Raw genomic sequence first — 11,185 nt, forward strand, 5'->3', positions numbered from 1 at the left:
AGAGCATGGGAGTATGGAATACTCTACCACAATTCAAATGAACTACCCGATATGCAAAACATAGGCAAATCATACGCACGTGTGGGGCAAAGAAGCCAGACACAAAAGACTACTGTGACATCCCGTTTATGGCAAGCTCAACACCGGGCAAAAGCAATCTGTGACGTTAGAAGTCAGGATAGCGGTTTCTTTGTTGATCAGTGGCTGTGAGGGGCTGGAGGCTCCAGGGGTGTTGGTAATGTACTTGTGTGTGTATGGGGGGCACTGCTTACACAGATGTGGGGCCCACTAAATGTCCACCGTGCCCATTTCTGTATGTTTGTTATGTTCAATGAATAAGTTCCAGGAAAGAAGAAAGGAGGGAGGGCGGGAGGAAGAGAAAGAAGAAGAAAGGAAGGAAAGAGAGAGAGAGAAAGAAAAGCTAACAACTTGCTAATCTGAAACCTCAGTACTGTGTCTTGTACCCCAGCTCTGTGAAAACTGAGGAGGAAAGATGCAGAGTTTGAGGCCAGCCTGGGCTATGCCAGACACTGTCTTAAAAAAAAAATCAAATAATAAATAAAAATATGGCAGTGACCTTGGGATGACTCAGAAGTCATCATGGTGCTGGAAAGAAGTGACCGGAATGCTCAGCACTGGAAATATCTTTATCTCACCTTCCAAGGCTCAGGATCTATTGCGGAAGAGGTGGAGGAAAGAATGTAAGCCAAAGGAAGGGTAGGACTCCTTACAACGTGCTCCTCCAGACACAAAATGGCCTGGATATCCATGACCTCACAGTGCCTGACACTACCTACACAAGACCATCATAACAGGAGGAAAAGATGATGACATCAAAATAAAAGAGATGGGGAGGGAATATGATGGAGAATGGAGTTTCAAAGGGGAAAGTGGGGGGAGGGAGGGCATTACCATGGGGTATTTTTTATAAACATGGAAGTTGTTAATAAAAAAATTGGAAAAGGGCTGGAGAGATGGCTTAGCGGTTAAGCGCTTGCCTGTGAAGCCTAAGGACCCTGGTTCGAGGCTCGGTTCCCCAGGTCCCACGTTAGCCAGATGCACAAGGGGCGCACGCGTCTGGAGTTCGTTTGCAGAGGCTGGAAGCCCTGGCGCGCCCATTCTCTCTCTCTTCCTCTATCTGTCTTTCTCTCTGTGTCTGTCGCTCTCAAATAAATAAATAATTTAAAAAAAATTGGAAAAAATAAAAATAAAATATTTTTTTTTTTTAAAAAAGGGCTGGAGAGATGGCTTAGCGGTTAAAGTGTTTGCCTGCAAAGCCAAAGGACCCAGGTTCAGTTCCCCAGGACCCACATAAGCCAGATGCACAAGGTGGCACATATATCTGGATTTCGTTTGCAGCATCTGGAAGCCCTGACACACCCTCCACTGATTTTTATAAAAGTTCAAGAACTCTGTGAGCAAACTGCACACTGTGGCAGTGTGATGTCTGAAGTTTTTAAAAGCTGATGGAAAGGTGTGTGTGGGGGGGTGGGCAACAAGATGTGTTTATTCATCAACATGCTTCCTGCAGGGAGCATGCTGGAGTGAGATGACTCTGAAGCATTGGAGGAGGTGACCCTGGGCTCAACTGAAAATATGTGAAGTTTACGTGTAAGCAGGGATTCTGGGCTGGAGATCCATGATCAGCTAGGATCATCCTGCAGTAGTAGTGGAGGTTTTAGGTGATCACTCTGGGGAAGGCATGAAGTGTGAGGAGTGAAAGAAACAAGATACACAGGAATCCAGGCACATAAGTGGTTAAAAAAAGGGAGGGGGTTAAAGAGATGGCTCAGTGGTTAAAGGCGCTTGGTTGCAAAGTCTGATGGTCCAGGTTTGATTCCCCAGTGCCCACATTAGCCAGATGCACAAAGTGGTGCATGCATCCAGAATTTGTTGGCAGTGGCTAGAGGTCCTGATGCATCTATATTCTCAGTCTCTCTGTATGTGTCTGTATCTCTCTGAATGCAATTAAATAAATTATATATAATTTATATATGAGACTACATAGTAAACTCCAGGTCAGCCTGGGCTAGAGTGAGACCCTACCTCAAAAAAAATAACAACAACAACAAGGTAAAGAAAAAAGGCAATATTGCTTCATTTGCAGAAATTTTGGGAAATACAGAAAGAAATAATAAACTTTGCTTCCTGAGGTAGGGTCTCACTCTTAGCCCCAGGTTAACCTGGAATTCTCTATGAAGTCTCAGGGTAGCCTCGAACTCATGGCGATCCTCCTACCTCTGCCTCCTGAGTGCTGGGATTAAAGGTGTGCACCACCATGTCTGGCTTGAATACAAGTTTTTAAAAATTTATTTTTGTTTATTTTTATTTATTTGAGAGCGACAGACAGAGAGGAAGAGGCAGAGAGAGAGAGAGAGAGAGAGAGAGAGAGAGAGAGAGAGAGAGAGAGAGATGGGGCTCACCAGGGCCTCCAGCCATTGCAGATGAACTCCAGACACATGTGCCCTCTTGTGCATCTGGCTAATGTGGGTCCTGGGCAATTGAGCCTCGAACCTGGGTCCTTAGGCTTCACAGGCAAGCGCTTAACTGCTAAGCCATCTCTCGAATACAATTTTTTATGATGGTCTGAGCAGACAGCACAGAGCAATGTTAGGAAATCAGCATCTATTTCTATTGGCAGCAATAAGGTTGTCGGAGAGGTTTGGCTAGACTTTCACTCTCCAGCCTCCGCGTTTGTCACCTGTAACAAAGGAATAGTGAAGCGACAAGATTTGAGATGACTGAAACGCCAAGACATGCTATAAGGAACATAGAAGAGGCAACGCTAAAAGCAGAAATTCCTTCAGTAATTAAAGCATTGAAGATGGCTATACAGGTATTCAAGAACTCAACTTCTTTTTTTTTTTTTTTTTTTGGTTTTTCAAGGTAGGTTCTCACTCTGGGCCCAGGTTGACCTGGAATTAACTCTGTCACCTCAGGGTGGCCTTGAAGTCATGGCAATCCTCCTACCTCTGCCTCTCGAGTGCTGGGATTAAAGGTGTGCGCCACCACGCCTGGCAAGAACTCTACTTCTAATAGCTCAGAAAATTGAATTCCATGCGAGCCCCTGTCTTAGATCCCTCCAGCGACTGTCTGGGAGTGAGGACTGGCTCTGTCACACGCAACGCTGGCTGTCATGTCTACGGCACTCCTGTGAGTCTCAGTTCTTGATCATCTTTCATGCTTTGGGCTGCAAAGGTGAATGCAAACACCATTTGTCCCTTTTGTCCCCTGTCCTCATTCTTCTAGCTACTTTTAGCCAACCACGACCCTTCCCTCCGAATGTAGCCTATATTTTCCTGGCTTCTTTTTATTAAAAAGAAAGAAAGAAAAAACAGAAACAAGGACCAACATAATGAATGAATATATCAAAGTAGTATATTGTTGCAGTCAGGTTCGCATTGCTGGTAGGAATCACCCAACCCAGAGCAGCTTGTGGGAAAAAGAGGCTTATTTTGGCTTACAGGCGCAAGGGGAAGCTCCATGATGGCAGGGGAAATGATGGCATGAGCAGAGGGTGGACATCACCCCCTGGCTCACATAAGGTGGACAATGGCAACAGGAGGGTGTACCAAACAATGGCAAGGGGAAACTGACTATAATACCCCTAAGTCTGCCCCCAACAATATACCACCTCCAGGAGGCGTTAATTCCCAAATCTCCATCACCTGGGAACCTAGCATTCAGAACACCTAAGTTTATGGGGGACACCTGAGTCAAACCATCATAGGTATATTAGCAGGCCAACCCATGGTGGACAACATTTGTGTCCTACAAACTTCAGTGCGTTTGTAATCCCTTGTTTCCAGTGACTTCCCAGCTTCCTCCGTGTCGCAGGCAAGGCCCCCTATTTACAACTTTACCTTGACCGCAGACTTCTCCTCGGTCAGCTCAGCATGCCTGGGACGAATATCCAGCCAGGCACAGTTCATGGGAGGAAGGGATTTATTTCAAGATGACAGATCCAGAGGAAGTTCCATCAACGGCAGAAGAAGCAGGCTTACTGCATTGCACACCAGCGCAGGGGAGAGACAAACCACAGCCAGCACAAACCACCAGAGTTGAACCTGCTGCCTTCACACCTTTTGGCTAGACTCAGATCTGCTCCTAGTGACATGCCCTTCTTCATTCAAGCAGGAAGCTTGCCCCAGTGACATGCCCTCCCTCATTTAAGCAGGAAGCTTGGCCACAATTTAACATACCTGGTGCTATACCAGGCACGGTGGCACATGCCTTTAATTCCAGAAGTCAGGAGGCTGAGGTAGAGGGTCCTGTGAGTTCGAGGCCAGCCTGGAACTAGAGCGAGTTCTAGGTTTGCCTGGGCCAGAGTGAGATCCTACCTCTAAAAAGGGGGAGATGAAGAGATGGCTCGGCGGTTTAGGTACTTGCCTGCAAAGCCAAAGGAGCCATGTTTGATTCCCCAGGACCCATGTAAGCCAGATGCACAAGGACGCACATGCCCCTGGAGTATTTTTTGCAATGGCTAGAGGTTCTGGCGTGCCCATTCTCTCTCTCTCTCTCTCTTTCTCTCTGTCTGCTTCTTTCTTTCTCTCAAATAAATAAAAAATCATTTTAAATAGTATCTCTGTGGCATGTTGACTTAGAGTCCTTCAGGAATAGGATGGTATAGCTGCTTCACATGGTAGCTCTATGCAGTTTTTAAAAATAACTTTAATTAGTTAATTTATTTCCAAGCAGAGAGAGTGAGAGAAAGGGAGGAGAGAGACAGAGAGTGAATGGGCGCACCAGGGCCTCTAGCCACTGCAAAAAATTCCAGATGCATGGACCCCCTCGTGCATCTGGCTTATGTGGGTCCTGGGGAATCAAAGCTGGGTCCTTTGGCTTTGTAGGCAAACACCTTAACCACTAAGCCATCTCTCCAGCCCCTCTATGCTGTTTTTAAGGGAACTGGCACACTAATTTCCATTGTGCTGGATTACTCTACATTCCCACCAACAGTATATAAGGATTTCCTACCCTACCTCTACTGTTCCCACCTTTCTTGTTTTCTCTGTTTTAAAAAAATCTTTTTTCTTTATTTTTAAGCAGAGAGAGAGAGTTGGGGGGCAGGAATGGAAATGGGTGTGCCAGGGCCTGTTGCCAAGAACTGTAGATACATGAGCCACTTTGTGTATTTGACTTTACATGGGTACTGGAGAATCGAACCTGGGTTGTTAGGCTTTGCAGGCAAGCACTTTAATGGCTGAGCTATCTCTCCAGCCCCAATCTTGCTTACTTAATGACAGCCATTCTAACTGGGGTGAGTGCAGTTTTAATTTGCATTTCTCTGATGGTCAAGGGTATTTAATAATTTTCGCATATTTACTGGCCATCTGCGCTTCAACTTTTTAAAATTAAAAAAAAAAATTTATTTACTTGAGAGAGATAAAGAGGCAGAAAGAGAGAGAGAGAGAGAGAGAGAGAGAGAGAGAGAGAGAATGGGCACACCAGGGCCTCAAGCCCCCACAAACAAACTCCAGATGCATGGTCCACCTTGTGCATCTGCCTTATATGGGTCCTGGGGAATCGAACCTGGGTCCTTTGGCCTTGCAGGCAAGTGCCTCAGCTGCTAAGCCATCTCTCCAGCCCTGTACTTCATCTTTTGAGAATTGTTCATTGGCTTCATCAGCCCGACATGTGCAAATATCTGGTGTTTAATTTTTGAGTTCTTTCTATTTTTTTTGATATTAATCTTTCCATGTAGACCCTCTGTCAGATGTATATCTGTGATATACTTTCTCCCATTTTGTAGTCTGTTTTTTCACACTGATGGCTATTTCCTTTGTTGTACAGAAGCCTGTTAATTTCATGCAATCACCTTTGTCAATTCTTGGTATTATTTCCTGATCTATTACTGTCCTTATCAGAAGGATCTTGCCTATGCCTGTTTCTTGAAGTGGTCTTTGATTCATTTTGAATTGATTTTTGTACAAGGTTAGAGATAGGAATCTAGTTTTCTCCTTTTTTTTTTAAGGCCAGCCCAACAGAGTGGCCTTTTTTTTTTTTTTTAATGCAGGAGAGCAAATGCAAGAAAGAGAGAGCGAATTGGTGGACCAAGTCCTTCAGCCATTGCAATTGAACTCCAGACACATGCAGTGTCTTGTGCACATGCGTCACCTTGTGTCACTTTGTGTGTCTGGCTTACATAGGACCTGGAGAATTGAACGTTGGTCCTTAGGTTTTGCAGGCAAGTGCCTTAATTGCTAAGCCATCTCTCTGACCTAGTTTCATTCTTTTCCACATGTGTATCCAGTTTCTCCAGAACTATTTGCTAAGGCGGCTGTCTTTTCTCCAGGGAATGTTGTCAAAGAACAGGGAGCTGTGATGGTGTACGCTGATTTCTGGGTCCTGTGTTCTATGCCATTGGTCTGCCTATCTGTCCAAGTATCATGCTGTTTTTGTGACTATGGCTCTGTAGAATAACTTGAAATCAGGCATGGTTCATTTTACAATCAGCATTGTTCTTTTTATTTTTGTTTCATTTTATTTACTTGAGAGAGAGAGAAAAAGAGGGAGAGAGAGAATGGATGTGTCAGGGACTTCAACTGTAAACGAAATCCAGGTGCATGCACCACCTTGTGCATCTGTCTTATGTGGGTCCTGGGTAATCAAACCCAGGTTTCTAGGTTTGTACTTTAAGTGCTGAGCCATCTCCCCGGCCCCATCATTGAAGTTTTAATGGCAATGGCATTTGAAGGGGATGAATCTGTAGATTTCTTTTGGTAACATAGCCATTTTCACAATACTAATGCCAATTCATGCATGTGGGAGATCTTTTCATCTTCTACTGTTTTATTTCTTTCTTCAGTCTTTAAACATTTTATTGTAGATAGTTTTCCCTTCCTTAGTTAGATTTCTTCCAAAGTACTTTTTCAATTACAACATATTTATTTATTTATTTATTTGAGAGAATGAGAGAGAGGAGAGAAAGAGAGAGAGAGAGAGAGGGAGAGAATGGAAGCACCAGTGCCTCCAGCCACTGCAAACAAACTTCATATGCATGCACCACGTGGATCTCATGGTTCTCACCCATATACCACTGCAACCAGCGTTGTCAAGATAGCAGGCAGGTCCTCTGTGCACAGAAGGCTCTCTTCTAGAGTTGAGACACGCTTAGCCCAGTCTGAGAACAGCCGCTCATGCTGCCTTCGGTAGCAGATAATGACCTGGTACTTTCCCCAGCTGCTGGTCCTAGCATCTGTGCATATGCTTACTTGGGTCCTGGGGAATCGAACCAGGGTCCTTTGGCTTTGTAAGCAAACACCTTAACTACTAAGCCATCTCTCCAGCCCTGTTAAATTTTTTTGAAGCAATTATGAGTGGGATTGTTTCTAATTTTTTTTCTTATTATGTTTATTATTGAGCTACAGGAAAGCTCCTGACTCTTGTATATTTGTTTTGTATCCTGCTACTTTTCCTGAAAGTATTTATCAGTTCTAAGAGTTTTCTGGTGGAGTCTGTAGGGTCTCTTTCCTATAGGAGGAGCATGTAATCTGCAAATAGGGATAAAATGACTACATCCTTTCCTGTTCACACCCCTTTTATTTCTTTCTTTTGTAGTAAGGTTTTTTTTTTTTTTTTTTTTTTGTTTTTGTTTTTTTGTTTTTTTGAGGTAGGGTCTCACTCTAGCCCAAGCTGACCTGGAATTCACTATGTAGTCTCAGGGTGGCCTCAAACTCATGGTGATCCTCCTGCCTCTGCTTCCCAAGTGCTGGGATTAAAGGCATGCACCACCACACCTGGCTGTAAATTAAGATTTTAAGCCTGTTATTGAATGAGAGTAGAAAGTGGAAATGTTTGTCTCATTCCTTCATTCCTGATTTTAGTGCAAATACTTCCCCTTCTCCTTTATTCAATAAAATGTTGGCTATAGTTTGGCTGTATATAGGCTTTATTATGTTGAAGTATATTCCTTCAATTTCTAGGTTCTTCGGGTTTTTTTTTTAAATCATGAAGGGATGTTTATTGATATGACCATATGACTTATATCCTTGAATCTATTTATATGATATATTACATTTATTGATTTGTGTTTGTTGAACCATTCTTGCGTTTCTGGGATTAAGCAAACTTGATCATGGTGTGTGAGTTTTTCCATGTGTTGTTAAGCTAGGTTTACCAGTGCTGGAGAGATGGATTAGTGGTTAACTCACTTGCCTGCAAAGCCTAAGGACCCAGGTTTGATTCCTCAGTACCCACATAAGCCAGATACACAAGGTAGTACATGTGTCTGGAGTTCATTTGCAGTGGCTAGAGGCCTTGGAATGCCCATTCTCTCTCTACCTGTCTCTCTCTCAAATAAGTAAATAAATAATATTTTTTAAAAGTAGGTTTATCAGTGTTTTCTTGAAAAATTTTGTGCCCATTTCATTAGGGAGATTTACCTATAATGTAACATTTTTGTTGTGTCCTTGTCCAATTTTGGTATCGAGGTAATAATGGCTTCATAAAATGAGCTTGTCAGTGTTCCTTCCCTTTCTGTTTTATGGGTTAACTAGAGGAGCATGGTGTTAGTTCTTTTTTAGAGGTCTGGTAGTATTCAGTGGTGAATTCATTCTTTGTTATGGTTCTGTTTAAATTGTTGAGATCTTCTTGGCTTAAGTAACCCATATGCATCAGGGCATATATCCATTTCTTTTAGATTTTCCAATATTGGAACATAGGTTTTCAGAATGTGTCCTAATGAGCCTCTGAATTTTACTGGCATGGTTGTCTTCCTTTTCATGTCTCATTTTATTAATTTGGGTCTTTTCTTGCTTTTGACAATTTTGTTTAACAATCTTATGTCTCTGCTCTTTGTTTCACTGGATTCTTTGTTTTGTTCTTTTCATTTCCATTTCATTAATTCATGCCCTGGTCTTCCATCTACTGGTTCAAGCACAGATGCTAGGACCAGCAGCTGGGGAAAGTACCAGGTCATTATCTGCTACCGAAGGCAGCATGAGCGGCTGTTCTCAGACTGGGCTAAGCGTGTCTCAACTCTAGAAGAGAGCCTTCTGTGCACAGAGGACCTGCCTGCTATCTTGACGACGCTGGTTGCAGTGGTATATGGGTGAGAACCACAAGATCCACGTTGAGAGTGCAGGCAGGAGTCTGGTTAAAAGCCTGAGGTGAGCTGGAGAGATGGCTTAGCGGTTAAGCACTTGCCTGTGAAGCCTAAGGACCCCGGTTCAAGGCTCGATTCCCCAGGACCCACGTTAGCCAGATGCACAAGGGGGCGCACGCATCTGGAGTTCGTTTGCAGTGGCTGGAAGCCCTGGTGCACCCATTCTCTCTCTCTCTATCTGCCTCTTTCTGTCTCTGTCACTCTCAAAAAAAAAAAAAAAAAAAAGCCTGAGGTATGGTAGCCTATACAACTTCCTAGAAGTTTCTAGAAATCTTCTGAACCAACAGCAACTATGGCTCATTTTTAGTCCACTTAAGAGGATTGACAAGAGCCGGGCATAGTGGCGAGCGCCTTTAATCCCAACATTTGGGAGGCAGAGGCAGGAGGATCATCATGAGTTGGAGGCCACCCTGAGACTACACAGTGAATTCCAGGTCAGCCTGAGCTACAGTGAGACTCTACCTCAAAAAAAAAAAAAAAAAAAAAAAAGAGAGAGAAAGAGAAAGAGAACTGACAAGAGGGTCTTTCCATCTGATCATGTACATTGCGGTCACCTAGAGAAACATGCTTGGAGGCAGTGTGTATCACCTACTTTCTGACAGGAAAGCAGATTGATGACCACCCCTCCAAAAAAAAGAACCTGGGAGGGCAAGCATAAATGTTATTAGTTTGCTAACCTGTCTTAAAAACCATTTTTAGAGCTAGAGAGATGGCTTAGCGGTTAAGGCACTTGCCTGCAAAGCCTAAGGAACCATGTTTGACTCTCCAGATCCCACGTTAGCCAGACACACAAAGGTGAGGCAAGCGCAAGGTTGCATATGCCCATTAGGTGGCACAAGAGTCTGGATTTCAATTGCAGTGGCTGAGGCCATGGAGGACCAATTACCCACTCCCCCCACCCTCTAAAATAAAATAAAGTATTTTTTTAAATTTAAAAACCATTTTTAGTTAGGCATGGTGGCATACACCTTTAATCCCAGCACTCAAGGGGCAGAGGTAGGAGGATCATCATGAGTTTAAGGTAACTCTGAGACTACACAGTGGGATAGAGCAAGACCCTAACTTGAAAAACAAAAACAAACAAAAACAAAACCAACAACAAAAAACAGACATGGGCCTCCTAATCTATAAAACCAATAAAAGCAGGGGGTCACCAAGATTCCTTCCTGAAGCTCCAAGACTGCAAATTCTCACTTAAGAAACATTTAAGTCACAACGTTGTCAACTTTCCTCCCAATGACTCATTCGTTGAGTAATTTGTGTTGAATCCTGATGATGCGACAGGAATGAAGTAGGCACCAAGAATAAAATGGTGATTAAGACAGCCTCTCTGGAGAAGGGTTCACAGGGTGAAGAGCTCACTGCATTGCAATGCAGTGAGCAATTGCAGGGGCTGGCCACAGAGTAGCGATGGCTCACAGGTCGGTCATGAGATGTTCTTTCTCAAATAATTTTTTAAAGATTTTATTTTCATTTATTAATTAGAGACAGAGAGAGGAAGAGAGAGAGTGTGTGAGAATGGACACGTCAGGCCTCTAGGCACTGCAAACGAACTCCAGACACATGCACCATCATGTGCACCTGGCTTACATGGGACCTGGAGAATCGAACCGGGGCCCTTAGGCTTCGCAGGCATGTGCCTTAACCACTAAGCCATCTCTCCAGCCCAGTCATGAGGTATTCTAAGCTCTAGTAAAGGATCTTGTCTGTGAACTAGAGGTCTGGTGGGGCCTGTCCCTGAGGTCTTTCCCTTGCATCTGGAATCTCTCTGTCACACTGTTGGCCATAAGGATCCTAGAAGCCCTTTCTCACTGTGCTCAAACAACTGTCCTAGGCACTCAGCAGAAAGACTTCCGTTGTCCGCCCAGGTTCTAGAACAATCACGGTGCTGGAAACCTTATACGCTGCTTTCATTTTCTCATGGTTTCTGGACTGAGAGAAGAGCTGAGCACCTTTGTACAATTCTGTACTTAGATGTGTTTGTCCCGCTCGTGGGAAGGAGTGACTGAAGACATGGCATCCCATCTGTTGTATTTCTTCCCTTCAGAGCTCGGCACAGAGCGCGCAGTGGCGGCCTCT

This window comes from Jaculus jaculus, chromosome 8 (genome assembly GCF_020740685.1).
Source record: "Jaculus jaculus isolate mJacJac1 chromosome 8, mJacJac1.mat.Y.cur, whole genome shotgun sequence".
NCBI lineage: Eukaryota > Metazoa > Chordata > Mammalia > Rodentia > Dipodidae > Jaculus > Jaculus jaculus.